Source organism: Pholis gunnellus (assembly GCF_910591455.1).
Source record: "Pholis gunnellus genome assembly, chromosome: 4".
Taxonomy (NCBI): domain Eukaryota; kingdom Metazoa; phylum Chordata; class Actinopteri; order Perciformes; family Pholidae; genus Pholis; species Pholis gunnellus.
In genome coordinates, this window is record NC_136530.1 from 12,994,894 (window position 1) to 13,011,562 (window position 16,669).

Consider the following 16,669-nt stretch of genomic DNA (forward strand, 5'->3'; position numbering starts at 1 on the left):
CAGAGTTTTGACTTCAAGTTCGTGTTGGGGAAAAAAGGGAGTTGAAAATGCAATATTTATGCAAGTTCCGCATACTGAGAGATCAAATCACTATGCAGATAGTGTGCAAGTAATGAGAGCACATAATTCATACCAAGTGCAAATGCAGTGCCTGTGCTATGATATTATCCACAAGGCATAACATCTTGAACTATGCTGACTGCTGCTACTGTCAAGTGTTCTGCTTCTGGACGTCTGCCGTGTGATGCTGAGATTGAACCTCAACTTGCGGATCAAATTAAAAAATAAAATATTAACCGAAATTAAACTGCTTACTTTCTCAAAAAGTCTTGATGAGCAAGACAACTTTATGCTGTGTTGTAGGATGAAAAAGGAAATGTTTGGCAGCAGAAGGGACAGTCAATTTCGGGTCCTCAGCCTGATGCTGCTAACTTCTCTCCTCCTCCCGCTTAGTCTTTGACTCATGAACTGGACGCTGCTTGAAAACAGTTTCCCAGCATCCTCTATGGGTATTATTATCTCAACGGTCAACATGATCCTTTATTCTGACAGGCCACTCGGGTCAGGTCAGCCCTCGCCAGACAATCAGTGTCAACTAAGATTCTGGCTGCAGAAGGATCCCCCTGATACACCGACTGCAGCACAGCGGAGAGTAGAGATGAATGTGTCCGTGTGCGTGTGTGTGTGTGTTACAACATGGGTTTGTGAACATGTTATAGAGTACACATGGGGGCAAATGCAGTTCTCATGAAGCTCAGTGAAAATGTGTTTGTTTGTAAGGGTGCGAATGTGAGGAAACTAAAGTGTATAAATCATTTTTTACGTGAGGCGGGTTGGACAGCAAGCAGCACTGGTTTGTAAAAAAGAATAAAAATTGTCTAGAAACGAATGCATGTGTGGCTGCATACACATGAGCACGCGTGCGTTTGTGTGTCAGTGAGAGAGCGAGGGAGAAAAAGTGAAGCAGATTCTGCAATACTTCAATCTCCCCACACGCTTGGCTGCCAAGACGAGGGCGGGGGGAATTTGTTTAATGTACAGCATTTATTCACTGCACACACGCTGTTGCACTACCGCTTCCTCCCGTCGCATGAGACACTCCCTTGGCTGGGCGAGTCGCCATTAATAAGCCGGAATGAAGCGTTTGCCGGACAGCATGGAAGCAAAAACTCAGCCTAAATCAACATCTTAAGATAATGAAAATCTCGGCCTCCTCACGAGAGCGTGACGCTCAGTGTCTGTTTTTTGCTGCGGATCGGGGGTTAATGCTTCGTCCACTCATGTGGAAATCAGCTCCGGTTTGTTTTCTCGTGACCCTGCAACATATTGGCATTGAGTTTAGTCACCGTGCTGAGACAGATGGCCGAGCATCATGGTGCATGGCAAATTGGGAAATGAAAACATGCATGCTCAGAAATGGGTCCATGTATTTTCTCTCCTGCAACATGACCACACAGGGTACATTGCGAATGGAAGAAGAGGAAACTTTCAGAGAAAAATAGAAAGTCCAAAGCAAGAAAACACAAGGCTGACCAACTCTGTGCAAATGTCAACAGGTGTGCTGCCAGAGAAGTAAAAAACTGCACATTTCCACATCAGATGAAGAAATGTCAACATAGTTTCAACCTTGACGTGACAAAAGTCAAGAGATTGTTTTCTCTTTGAATGAAAAAAAAACATTGCCATGGTAGCACCTGAGGTCTTCCTCGCTCGTCCTCATCTCACCCTGACCTCCTCACTGCCCATTGTTCTCCAGGGATAAAAGAACTGATATGCCCTGAAGCAATTAAAAGCCAAATCTTCACCAGAGTAAGGAGAAGAGAAGAGAACAGAGAGGATGGCGAGAGAAAGGGGGAGTAAGAGGAAACGTCTGCGAAGCACAGAGAAGGTGTGAGTGGAAAGGAGGGCGGGAAAATGTGAAGTTGAGGTAATCAGAAGGGATGTGTCACGGAGAAAAAAAAAATGAGAAGAGAAGTGGGAGGTGGGAGGACGAGTTCAAAGAGAGGAGAGCAGACAGTGACAGGGGAGGGGAAGATAAGTCAAGAGGAGAGAGGAGGGGACAAGCCAAGTTGAAGGAGAGGAAAGCAGTGAGGAAACGACAGGTGAACACAAGCCAAGGGAAAAGACAGAAGAGAAGACAGGCAGGGAGAGACGGAACTCGGAGGAGAATTAAGTATGAGCAGAGAGGAAAAGACAAGAGGAGAGATAATGGGGGCGGAGACAAAAGGAACGAGCCAAGAGGAGGAGAGAGTGAAAGAGAAAGGAAATGACAAGTTGAGAAATAAGATCGGGAGAGGAAGAGAGGAAGGAAGTCAAGGGAAATGAGGAAACAATAGAGCTTAGGTGCTGCTTCTATATATGTGACTGAAAGGGAATTTGAGCCCTCGGCAGTTGTCTACGGTACACACCGACTGTTCCGTCCGGAAAAATTACAGGTTTGTCAAAACATTGGGGAGGAAGAGGTGATACAATTACAAACTTTTCTTGCCATCTCGTTGATACCGTTGACCTTTGAATGATTTCACAAATGCCAATGTCATACAGTCACATTCCACCGCTCAACTGAAAGTCTTTCCTCCTGTATTTATTCATAACTATAGAAAGGTATTCTGAGAAATGACATCAACTTAATTTCAGTTTATTTCACACCACACAATGGATAGCAGGCTGATTCTTCTACTGACATACCACTGAGCCTTCCTTTCTCTGTCCTGATCTTAACGTGAAACCTACACAGACTGCTGCGGACATCAGGGACCAGTAGTAGTTCTGTTCATACTGTGCCCTTTCAGGACGCGTTTACATGTGCAGTAGGTCGCTACGTGGACAAGTCTGTACAGGTCTGCATGTTCACAACAAATTGCCAGCACGTGGACGTACGCACATGAGCCCACGTATACACACTTTGATGACAAAATGTACTTCACACCGACCCGAGCATACTCGCGAAAGCGCGACGCATGAGGAGAAGTACTTGGAATTCCCGGAATTAATTAAGGAGTTGACCTCAACATGGTCACAGTACATGTACACTACAACGTTTGTGTCAAAAAAAGGCTACCTCGGTTTAGTAAGAGTCCTAATGAAAAGAAATGTAACACAAATGCCATCCGTGAGATTCTTTCAGCAGTCGCAATGAGCAGCTGTCAAAGGCTGTGTGCACTCTTATGTCCTTGAACAAGTCTCCACCTGATCATGCACTGTAAGCTGCTCTGGTTAAGAGCATTGGCTAAATGCCGAAAAATGCAAATGTAGAAAAGAAGAATCGACTTCATGGAAATTACTGTTTCATATCAAGGCCATTTAGCAAGGCACTGAGGCACCAGTCAAGGCCCCTTTGGGCTTTGACAAAGACATAATGAGACAGTCATTGGATAATAACCTCCTTTAGTCATTCAAATGCTTGCCAATGTACTCCAGGCAACATTCTGACCCATAAAAGACAAAGACTGCAAAAGACCAAATGTCCACACGTCTTGCGTAGACCATTCCTTTGTTTTTGTACCATTACATCTCCAGCCAGCTATATATCTTGACAATAGTGTAAAAAGGGCTATAGGCTGTCTAATGGTGTCATTGAGGGGACTTTCAATCAAACGTTAGTGTTGAGTTATGCTCACTGTCAGAAATGCACCCCTTAACATTAACCTCACGGATTTAACATGTTGGATTCATGTCAGAATGGGCACCCTGTTCATTGTCAACAATTTGAGTGCAGTCAAATCAATGTAAAGGCTGTAGCAGCACAAGTTTAAATATGCAGAGAGAGAGAGAGAGAGAGAGAGAGAGAGAGAGAGAGAGAGAGAGAGAGAGAGAGAGAGAGAGAGAGAGAGATCACTGTAATAAATCCAGTATCTCAATCATCAACTCTTCTGTAAAAAATTAGTTTAATAATCTAGGAAGGGTTTGAGGAGAAAGATCTTCTCATATCAAACCAGTGAAAATGATTTTTGCCTAACATTGCAACAAGGGCATAAGAGATTTAAAAATCTACTTTTTGGTGTTCACTCATTTCAACTGTGTGGATGAATTCATGAATATCCAGTCAAATGTATTTACATACAGCATGTGAACAAATAGGAACGTTTTTGCCCAATTAAATGCTGCAAGTCGATTGGGTGTTCCAGTCCTCTGTTGTCCCATTGGACGTCTGCTCAGTCCTCGAACTGAAAAGCACCCGATTCAGCGGCAACACTGCTGGAAGATGTGCAGAGAGCCCTTCTTCAACTGGTTTCCTGTAAAATACTTTTTACCTTTTTGTCAAAGTGACTAAAATCCACCGAAATTGGACGTTGCCTTCAAAACAAACGCCACACTCAACCAGAGTGACTTTGTCCTGCAGCCTCATTATTCTCCACGGCTGCTTACTAATCCTGCACCTCTGTGCGCTGTCAGAACAGCGCCGCAACACTCAAACGCCACCATTCACAGATGAAACACTCCAGCCATGAGCCACTCAGACTGAAGTTTCATTAGCGGGGCCTGTTTTGTGCAGATAAGTGCGAAAGCGTCCATTATTATAACGTGCTCTCAGCAGAGCCCCAGTCATAACTACTGCTGTGCAGCCTCGGTTAAAAAAACGTCTATGAGGTGACCTGTGTGAAGCACACTTGCACACACAAGGCAGTTCTCAGTGCTTGGTTTGGAGTGAGGTCATGCGTGTAAGTTCTTTAGATTGGACATCCGTGTATGCTCTTGTTCAATGGTGACTGTCTGCTATCGGCATGCTGTATGAGGTGACTGATATTCAATTAGTCCACCTGCCAGCCCTACATGGCCCGGCATTCCACCGCTCAGTAAATCAGCTCGCCTGACAGCCCACAGGTCGATATTAATATTAACGCCTCCATAAATAATGTTATTGTAGGCCCTCATGTTAATGGTTCATGATACGATGGCCGTGATAAAGTACAGCGTGCGTTCTATTGTGAAAGGGCAGGGGTTTAGCAGGGAGAGCGAGAGAGAGAGAGAGAGAGAGAGATAGACGGACTAAATCCCCTTCGATGTCCTTCGATAGGGACGTTGGTGACATTGGTTTGGAAAGGTGCCGAGCTGGTCACAGCTGTGAAGCCTGACTGACTAAGGGGTGGGGAGGTTGTGAGTGTGTGTGTGTGTGTGTGGAGTGGATTGGTGGGGGGTTTGAGTGGAAGGCTGTTGGGACTGGACACAGCAGATTAATTATTATAAATCATCTCCCAGGCCACATGTTCACGGCTGCTACTCAAACTGTTGCCTGACTGTGCGATTTCCATCTCGTACACCGCCCGGTATGCCCTGTGTGTTTGCGACCGTAGAGGTCTCGGGTTGAGCAGAAGAACCGCTTTGCTGTTTTGTGACAATGGCCCCATATTTCATTCTGACAGCAACCGTATCATTGCAACGTCTTTGTGCGGCCGCTGCAAATCTAAAGGATTAGCAACTGACTGGGAAGAGAGATGGCTGTCATCAAACTGAGACAATGGGGTGTTTGAAAAGTCAGCGTGTTACCTTGACCTCTGGGTCAAAACAAGTGTAGGGGCATCAGTCGTTTCATTTAGAGAGGCCAAAGCTTCAGGATGTGAAATGGCAACTTCCCGTCTCTTGCAATATGAAGTCTTTGTTTCACTCATTCGGGGATGAAAGGATATAGACTTTTGTCTGCCCTACTGCAGGTCCACATTGCACACATTTCTTTCAACTAACTTCTCAGTACACGCACTCCTCTACCTGCTGGCCTTTGAGCAGCCTCACTGGTTCGATTGCAAAGTTTGAGAGAAGCTCATCAGTAGTTGCTGAGGGAGAGAGCAGTTTGACTCATTCACATGCTTCACCACACAGACGTTGACTGAACTTCCAGCATGCAAATTCAAACTGGTGACGTGACGGTCACAAGCTTCCCCCAAACCCTCTCTAGTTGTGGCATAATTTGTGCCCCGAGTAGCCGCATGCTCAGAAATTCCATGCCTTGAGGGGTTAGCATTATCAACAAAGCATCCCAAAACACTATGCAGTCCAATCATGAAATAATCATAACATTTTAAATCCCATTTCCCACGTCTAAATGCTCCTTCTTTACACAATGTTGAGAAATTAAAAAGAAACAAAAAGAGTAACAAACATGTTTTGTTATCCCCTCGCAGGCAACAGCTCGCAAATAAATCTGAATAAATCACCGTGCAGAAATATTAATCAGCTCTTATGCTCATCTGCGAGGGAGGCGGTGGCTGATGCACTGCATGGTGATTGGTGGGGAGAGGAGAATATGAGTGAGCGCACACACACACACACACACATACACACACACTAAATCATCCAATGTATTATTACAGTTATCTGCCATTGTGGAGGATTCTGGGAAAGATTTCCAAACCGACTGTGGATTCAGTCATGATGTCACCTCCCACCGCTATACACACACTTGCTCGCCCACACACACACACAAAACCTCCACCAGCTCTGGACCAGGGGTTTTGCAAAGCCCGGATCATCCCTGCTAATCCATACTCATTAAGGATGAACTGTATGATAGCGTGCCACCACCAGCAGCCTCCACGCACCGGCCCCCCCTTTACCCCACTTTCACCCGTGTACACACTCACCCCGCCACCGTGGACAAGTGGCAGCTTTGACGGTGATTTGCAATTGCTGCAGATTGTTGCATGCATGTTTGTTGCCGCTGTTTGAGTCAACAGAACACCTGCCACACCTGCCAGTGCTAATCAGGCCCGGTTTAATTAATAGCGACAGAGCTTTTATTTCACTCCAGCGAAGGCGACGCGTTTGACCGAGGGAAGTTGAGCACTCTTCGCCACACTCTTCAGAGGAGTGCGTCTCCAAACGGGGGGAGGAATTCAAGATGAGGCAGGCTGCAAAGGTGACAGAGCTGGTGAATCGCTTTTCTCTGGTAAAATGCAAAAGGTTTCAGAGTTTCAGCAAAGCTTCCAATCAATTATTCAAACGCTTTCATTGTTCCACAGGACGGAGGAGAAATAGTTTCTGCACTCAACAGTTTTTGTACCCGAGGATCGGAACACAAATAGAATGTTCATCCTCAGCGCTCCTCCACATCACTGAGAAGGTCACTGCTGAGTGGAGTCTACCTCCAAGCCCCTTGGGCTGAGCAAAAAAATGCCACACGGATACTTCCCGTCCAGCTTTCTGCCTCCAAAATAACTCTCCCTCTGTGGGGTTCTTAAATAAATTACAGATATGCTATCCTCCCAAGATGGGATCTCTGTTCTCCAGCGCAAATTAAAAATTTAAGCCCATTTAGACTGGTGCCCTGTGTAACTTGAAGCAGTGTGGTTGCAAGGGGCGATATCCAACCAGAGTTGTGTCACAGCAGTACTTAGGCTAGTAGCGATGCTTGTTGCTCTGGGGCGCTGCATCCGGAGAGGAAGCAGGGTGGCCTTGATGTTGGAGAGAATATATCGTGTAACTAAAAGGTCAGCGGCTTGATCTCATAGCAAAACAGCGTTCCTACCCGCAGCGACGTGTCGTGTCAATGTGCCAAGACACCGAACTCTGACTTGCTCCCTCCCTGTGAATCACTCCGTGTGACACCTAGAACCAAAAGCCTAAAACGGAAACAGAACTTCAAAGACTCTACTTTGAAGATGATTGAACTATGTGCCAGTTTTATTTTCCTTTTTTTCCCATTTCCTCCTACTCGTCAAATTCACACACACACATACTCATGAAGTTACATGAAAATGAGTGTCTTGTAGAAATGTAGGCTTGAGGTGCTAAACCTGGCTTCTACCAAGATGAGCTGGACTTTTTTTTTTTATGAACACAATGAACATCCACACGCGTACAGACTTTTGTACTGAAGGTTGGACTTGCTCATTGGCAGATTCAAACTCACAGCTCCAATGATTGTGTTTGGCAGTGAAATGCTGGATATAAATAGAAAGAACTCTAAATGTATACAGCAATTACAAACACTCAAACTGATTAATAAACAAAACAAATGTATTTGTCCTTCCGAAGACTAATAAGGCAGCACGCAGAGAGAAACAGGATTATCGCTAAACTCTAATGCTTGATAATTAAAAATAAATTCACTCCTAAATACACCAGAGGTTTGCCTGGGAGGACTGCACATCAGCAAAGCACATCCTATTTATCTAGTGTTTAAGAGATGGGTAAGGTCCAAAAGGCTAATTAGGTGGGAACTCTTTACAATAACAGTAGAACAGGAGACACTGTGCGAAGTAAATGTCCCCCAATCATTAGGCAGCAGAGAGCTAAATAAATTAGTTTGTGTGCGTGTGTGCGTGTGTGCGTGGTGAGGGGGAAATTTAATAGACCCAGCCTCACTTTGAACCCAGAGAAAGCATTTTGTCATTTGACCTTCATTAACATCTTCTATTCATTGCTTGTGCTCTGGTGATGAATCAGGAAATTGCTCCTATTGTATTTTACAGTGTGTGAGGTACAGCGTTTTCCCGCACCTAACTTTCACTAGCTTTTGTCTCTTCATACAATAAGCGGAACCTCGATCGAACACAGGTTTTAGAAAGTATGTGCCATGGGTCAATTTAACAGAAATTAGACTGAAATCAAATCAGGAGGCGATCCAGCAGCGATCCACGCAGCAAGCACAAAGCTAATGTAAAGTCAACTTTAAACACTTTCAAGTAAGCAACTCCTTTTACCTCAGAGTAAAGATGATCATGAAGAGGGGTTCTCTTTTGGAGCAGGAGACTTTCCGGTGAGGGATGTCTTCCCTCCATTGAAGCATTGCTGGATTAACGTAATCAGAGGATTAATCAGACTTGAAACACTAGAGGCTGTGCCGGTGGCCCCTTTATCCGACGGAGTCGAAGCCAGGGCCACAGAATAAGGAACGAGAGCAGGGAGATGGCATTCCCACAACCTCTCTCTCTCTCTCTAGAGATCTCAGCTCGCCAAAAGACCTAAGAGGCAGAGGGTGAATGAGACGCTCCTAGCCTACCCCCAACCGCCTCTTTCGGGACTGGGTGCCTCTTGCAAACGTCTCGATTCTCATTCGGACGAGAGTCCATGAGTTTAGAATTTTGAGATGGTGGTGTATCACGCAAGACAAGGGTATGACCAAGCGCAGCTTGGGTCGTAATAATCACACTCACCGTAACGAGACCCAAGCAATAACCCAGTTTACCCGCCCCAAGGCAATTTATAAACAAACAAGCCAATCACTTAAAAGCAATAGCCCTAGTGTCAACCTAATGGCAATCTACATTACATTCACATTGCTTCCAATTAAACGCAATCTAACACCAGGAATTTGCACCCTCCTTCCTTGCAGGGATTTGAAGACGCGATGAGCCAATTGCCCTCCAAACCGGCAGAAATTAGCTCTTGCTGTGCCATGTTCGTCTGAGCCAGTAATAGAGGATGAAATCTCTGAGAAGGCCGGGCGCTTTATGGTCGACCACATGGTCATGAGCAGCTCTTTAGAATTTGACTGACAGAAAAAAAAAAGGGGATTTGCAGTCAATCGGCGATGAATAGATAAATAAATAAAACTAAGTGCTGATCCGTCTCCAACTGTCTGTCTGGAATTATGCTGCAACTAATCTCACCTCCTAGGCTGAGCAACGGAAGAAAATAAGACTGTAGCACATGCTCACGAGAAAAAAAACAAGAGAAGCCTGCAGTGTGAACAGGGAGGGCATCATTGATCCCAGCTCTCTAGTAGCCAGGTCATCGATTGCAGTATACAGCTGTGATACTTGGCACACCTTGCCGACTCCAACCACAACTTTCAATCTGCTGCTAACAGCGAGTATGTTTCTCCTTCCTTTTGTCAGCTGACCAAAAGATGCAGAGAAGAGGGGGGAGGGGAATATTACACTATCCACACATAATTGTGTGGGAACATCATTTTTCAACCACAGCTTTGCTTCACAATCCCCAGGAGGCACTTTTTTTCCAAACGGTAATCATTATGTTATGGAAGCGGCTGCCGCGCAGGGTTGAAAATGCAACTGGAGCCAATGAGCAGAGTCATACACTCGCTGGGGTGCACAGGCGCACAGATACGGGAGAGCCATCGAGGGGATCGGGAATAACAAGTAAAAAGTGGAAGTGAACGAAGGGCCCATATTTGATCTTGTGTACTCCCTGGAGATTTATCGATCCTGGAATCTCATCAAGGCTTCTTTTGCAGGGTTAAGTAAAACACAGACATCAAAGATCAACTTGTTTTTCTTTGCACCCCTCCTCCACAAGGTCCCTTCTTACACACACTCTTCTATTTAAAGATTTGTATCTCCCAACATTCAATATGAATACACTTAAAAGAGCATATGTGAGGAGGAGAGGAGAGCGAAAAAGCACTTAAACGAGTAGTGGCAGGATGCAGCTAATAGCCGTCTGATCAGCCAGTGTTTCATCTTCGCCACATTATCTCCAAATTCAATATTGGTTCTTCAAACACTCTGAAAAAAGAAGGGGCTGTTGTGTCTAAACTCTCCTGCTATTTACGCTTCCAGGCCACACTTAGTTAGTATTCCACTCCTGTTGCTGGTGTCCCCTACGTGTCTCCTCAATCGCTGCCAAAACAAGCCATAATATATAGAGCTGATGCTTAGACATCGATGTCTGGTGAAGAATTACAGATTGACTGTACGTTGGAGGCTTGTCTGTCAATGCACAGCCGGTCTTGTTATTGACTCTGACAAATTTCGGGATGCTACTGATAACGGCTTGACAAATGGGCCCCACTCTTCCTCATCCAACAAACAATACATCTCCCTACGTCCCCCTGTCGCCCACCTCTATTAGATTCTATTATGTGATACAATATCACACCGTGGATGAGTGCAACCAGGAAGTGCCGAGAACAGAAAGGCATTGTGGGTACGATATGAAAATCCTGTGCTTTGGCAAGGAACATATAGAGATCCAAACGGGGCAAATCTAAAGGGATTAGACATCATCCCTGTCACTTGGTATGAAGTTCTATTGCTGAGACTACAGAAACAGAATAGGAGTTGAACGCTAAAAAGAACTCTATTGCATAGCTGTGTTGAGCAAAGTTCTTGAAATGTTATTGTAAGTGCTTTTTACAAGAAAAATCTATTTTCTGCAATAAGTGAACAGGACAACCTGGTTATCAGTGACTGAGGAAGGACAGACTGCTTTTTCACTCACTTTCCTTCCATCTGAAAGGACTTTGCTGTCACAACACCACATTTCTAACCTTCGAGCCCACAGGAAGAGATTCTTAAATACTGGTTAAGTTCTACAGCAAGAAGACGTTTTACTTTAGACTATTTTTTTTTGTCTGAGATATTGCTCCAGAACCAATCCAGTTCGTAATTCAACCGTGGGACTGCAATTCCCTATATTCTCATGTGTTTATCTGAACAGAATTAGTCAGCACCTGTCAGAGGCTGCTGGATTGGATTCCCGATGAAGGCGGCCCTCTGAGAGAGGACTTTTCAGTGACTTTTCACACACACTCACACACAAATGCGGAGCTGGTGTTGCCATTCAGTCAGAAGCTATCATCACACCGGGGTACTTTTCTTTACAACCCATCATCACAGTGGGGTAATACAAACACGTTTGCATAGAGAGGGAATACGCGCATGCCTTATTAACTAGGAGAGCCATTCTACCCCTTTTGGTTGAACAGGAGAGTGATAAGTGGTGAGATTAGCAGCTGAAATGAATAGCGAAAATATATTACGGATAGAGCATTGTTTCTTTATGTTCGGCACACAATACAAAGAATCGTTGGAATGGCACAGAACTTTCTTCAGAGCAATGCTGTAAAGCACCAGTCATAACTTGCATTTAACTAAGTTTTACTGAAAAAGAGCAATCATGCTAAATTGACCATCCCTGAAAAAAAACAGCAATGAAACAAAAATCCTATGCATCAGCTATTAGGGCTTGTACTCGTGGGTGTTATATGACCTTTCAATAGCTCTAGCCTGGTGGCCCAAAGGCATGACAGCTTTAGAGAGGAGCATGCTAATGTTAGGTGTGGTTTGAGCCCCTTGGTGCTATTTAGCACAGTGTGATGAGAGTTCATCTCCTTCACATCCTGCTTGTCTCTCTGTCTGAGAGCGAGTACAGAAATAGTCTTTGTCACCGACCACACAGCAGGGCACCTTTCGCACACCATGTCCAACATGCCTGGACCGAGGCGCTAATATGTGTGCCAATTTGTGTGTAGCTTTGCAGGGAAGCTACTGAGTGCGTGTGTGAGTATTGTTTTTTAAATGATTTTAATGAAGAATGCTTCATGTTGTCACTGACATATTCACCAAAATATCATATTTTCCATTGGAACAAGGAGAAATAGTCTTCTCCTTGTTTTTTAAATGATTTAGGATATGTTTAAGTGTTCGCATTGAAAAGACTAATCTCACTAATTTGACACATTTGAATCAATTAAATGATTAATTAATTTACTTGAAGAGAGCAGCTCTATATGCTACCGTATTAATACCAGCTGACTTTTCTCTGAAAATGGTTGGATACATTCTCATTTTCTTGGCATTTCACCAGTGTAATCTGAACTGAGCCCAAACTGTGCACAAAACCCAAATGGGAAAACATTCAGTACTGTGCCAGCTCAGTATGGAATGATACACTAGAGCAGAAGAAAAATGATCTTTGAGGGTGAGGGAAGCAGCAACAGATAAGAGGATTACTCCATTATTATCTACCCCAGGGGCTGTTACCCCAGAGCAGAGGAACACGGTTAAAAAGGGCAAGACCTTGATTTTTTTCTCCCTGACATGCTCACATCGCTTGAGCGAGGCAGAGTCGCTACATGACATACGATCCCAGCCTGCACAGAGCAAAGACATGTTTTTAGCCCGAGCTCAGAAAAAGCATTGTGAGGTTTGACCTTCCTCTCCTGTCCAGCCTTCCTCTAACCTTCCTCCAGAGACACCAGATGGATGGACATGGTATCGCGCTTGGATTTTTAGGTTAAGTGTGGTTCAACAATCGGAGGATTTTGGGTGAATTTGTTTGTTCTATAATCATATACAGATTGAAAAGTGCCTGACATTGGATGTATCATGCTTCTTAAAGGTTGGATGGTTACGCAATTATTTTCCAACAGAATGATGTCAGGGAAAAAGAGTTATTCTCAGTTTATAGAAATATTAGATATTAGGAAAGGCCAGTGTTCATTTTATGTGAGGGGAGTAGGCTTTATCTTTTGATAAACTATAATGGTTAACGATGTTTTTGCCAAAGAAATTCTCTGTTTTACTTTTATTTCCCCAATAAGGACGACAGACATTGGTTGCTATTTTGTATATATAAATATGACAATACATGCAAACACACATGAACAGCTGTATAACTCTATTATAAACAGCTCTCCCAATTGTTCTCTATAAACTTCCTTTCCAAAAATCCAGAACAGATGCAAATGTGACTAATACCTGTTGTAATTGATCTTGAGAGTACACACACACACACACACACACACACACACACACAAACACACACCCAAACTAAATGCACATCTGGCTAAACGACTGTGTTTGGCAGTGTAACGTTTGTGTGGGCAATTGAGGCAGGGCTCTCTCCTTAGTTTAAACAAAGACATCAAGCGTGTTGGTGTCTCCACGTCAAGACTGAAGTGATAATTACTGTCATTCAAGCAGAAAGCTCATAGCACTGGCGGGGATTATTGTTAGCTAGTGACTGTCTTTGTAAGATAAACTCGCACCAGCTGTCTGAGGATTCGTTTCAGGAAATGCAACTGTTCAACTGTATTTGCCCCTTGGCCACTTTTAAAGGCCCAGCCCTGAGCACCATGTGTATCCTTCCAGCTCTTTTGAATTTCACTATTTTGGCACGTTTTACACTGAGAGAGAGACGGTAGAGTCTCACTGTTTAGCTCAAGGACACACTGCGGATGGAGAACATTAACAATTGTTAAGGCCCACTAACCACTGAACCATTAATTAACATCTAACATTTAGATTTACAAGCATTTACCTGCTGTGTGCGGGTGGTTCAATACATTCGTGGCTGCAAGGGCTTTATTGGCTTTGCATTTCAACATAGTCAAACAATTAGGACACTTTGATCCCACATATGAGATTTATTTGCAACACAAGGGGCCTTTGACCGCATGTTGAATGCCTATTAAAAATAATCTCCTCAACAAGATGAGCAGCGGGTTCCCTTGTCCCAGTTATTTATCTGGTTTCTTTGTAAGGACAATCTCCAAATGCAATAGCTAAAATTCCAGCTAGAAATAACTAGCAATTCAATTGAAAAGTCCAATGCTGGCACCAGAGAGCGGGTGAAAACACATTAATGCACAAACCAAGAAAGCCGATCATCAGACAACCGCTGAATCCATTTTTTTCTGCATAACCACAACCTAACCCTTTTCTAACCTTAAGCCAAACAACCGATTAACCCTTGACCCTCCTCACATTACTGTCACTTGATATTCAGTTTAGTATCATTGTGGGACTATGCATGACAAGTGTGACCTATAATGGTAGTCACAAAGCTTCAAATCCCACCAGGCATTCTTCAGAAAGCTGGATGGCTTTTTGGATGACAGAGCATAACCTTTCACCATCTTGTGAATTTCATTTTAGAGAGAGATATTTCGGTTATTCAGCAACTGACTAAAGGGCCTATTAAAGCTCATTGACGGTCCTGACTCCTGAGAATCCTGACAATACAAGCAGGATAACTCACGCTACTCAGTGCGCTTTTTCCAGCACGTTTTAAAACACAAACAGCAGGCATTCATTAAGATGTATGCTATAACTAATGAGTCGATAGAAATGAAAAGGTAAGAACCACAGGAGCCTATCCATCCCAGAAGTGAGTCCATACCGTATGTGGAAGAGATGTGCAGGTACATCAGCTATTGTTAGTGTTAGAAGAAAGATGCGGACCAAGAGAGGGACATTTTGCTGAAGTTGCCCTCTCTCAAGCACAAGCAGCCCGGCTTCTCCTCACAAAATTAGCAAAAGGAAAACAATGAGGACAAAGATGACACCTTCAAAATGTGGAAAATGTTCTCATGAAAAAGTGAATGGCTAGTTACTCATGAGTGGGGCCTGGTGAAAGGAGAGCCTTGCTGAAAGATATGCAGCAAGTGAGCGGTAAGTCTGTGAAAGCTCGGGACCTCCTCGAGAATGTGTAAATTTAGACTATCAATAGTGAGTGAAAACACAGAGACAGGAGAGCGGGTGCATTTGGGAGCAATGTTTCGAGGAAAATGGAATTTCCTCTCTCCCTTTTACAAGACGAGTGACCTTTGCCCTCTGGCGAGCTCTCTCCTCCTATTTCTCCATTAGTACATGGAGACCGACAGGCACGACACACACACACACACACACACACACACACACAAAGGCATTTGCAATTTCTCACTAAAGAAGCCTTCCTAATACACACGCAGGCGCTCACTGTCCAACAGTCAATATTTTCTGAAGGATGGCCTCCCTCGAGAACTAGCAGGCAATCTGAGGGGGGGGCCCCTGCAATGAAAGAGCCCGTGATTGCATTCGACCGAAACCCTTACAAAGATGTCGTACATCAAATGCCAACAGATAAAAAGCCATCCGCGAAGAGTTAATCAGCAGAGTAGCTTTCATGGCCACGTCGCAATTTGTCTCAATATCATGAAAAGAAGACCGGCTCTCATAAAAAGGCACCAATATAAATAAATACATAGCCTAAATACATAGCTGCATTCGTGTTTCATGTCGGGTCTGAATGTGATGTTATCTCAGACTGCTCCATGTCTGCCAGGAATGCTTTTATCTTACCATTTGCCAATGCTGCCTGACCTTGAGAGTGAGCTAGGAGTGTGTGTGTGTGTGTGTGTGCGCTTTTGTACACTTGTATATGTGTCAATGCCTGAGTGCCCTGATGCCCCCTCCCCCTCCCCTCTCATTCCGCTGATAGAGTTGGATTTGAGAGCCTTACCAATTTGCATCCTGAGTCATGCCTGTACAAGAGGCTGTTTAAGAATTTTGCATACTTGCCACCTCATACCTGGTACGGAGAGGCACGCTGGGTGACAATGAGACTTATCCACGATAGCTGTTAACCCCTGCTTTCGACCTCTTGTACCAGCCATCACATTTCAATCAAGTTAATGCGCTGGCCCCACCAATGCCAGTGAAACAGGCAAAAAGATCAATGGAGGAACAAGGTATTTAACCCAGGCAAGAGGCTTGCCAAATACTCCAGAAGGCACACAGAGCCACTTGAAGGACTTCCGCTTGAATGACTTTCAGGGATTATCCAGAGTGGAGACTACTGAATCACAATGTCATATAATAATGCAGTTATGGTATGGATTGCGAGAAATGTACGTTAAAATGCTCTAGAAAAGACAACATTTTGGATCACATGAATTACCTAATGCATATGAGTGTACACCGGGGAAGCTAACAGTATCCGCTTATCTTGATAATCTTGGCATCCTTTTCCCCCCAGGAAGCCTCGCTTTTTGTGATCTGGAAACTGCAGCAATCAACATTGTAATCTGAATTGGAAAGCCTACACTTAAAACCTCTTGTCATCAGCATTACATTTGATAAATTACTTTGCACATTATTTAAGTCAAAATTAACTCTACGTACTCTGTGTGCCAGCTTCCAGACACCCCCAGCTTGTTAGCAAAATAATTAAATAGTAGTGTTGTGCCTTAACAAGTCATTTAAGGGAACACAGTGATGTGGGG

At 44.1% G+C, this 16,669-nt stretch overlaps 1 protein-coding gene across 1 annotated transcript in view; it reads right to left on the minus strand.

The window, feature by feature from the left end:
• The window catches only part of ptprsa (protein tyrosine phosphatase receptor type Sa), a 219,463-nt gene that overhangs the window by 178,424 nt on the left and 24,370 nt on the right, over window positions 1–16,669 (minus strand). The window lies entirely within an intron of this gene.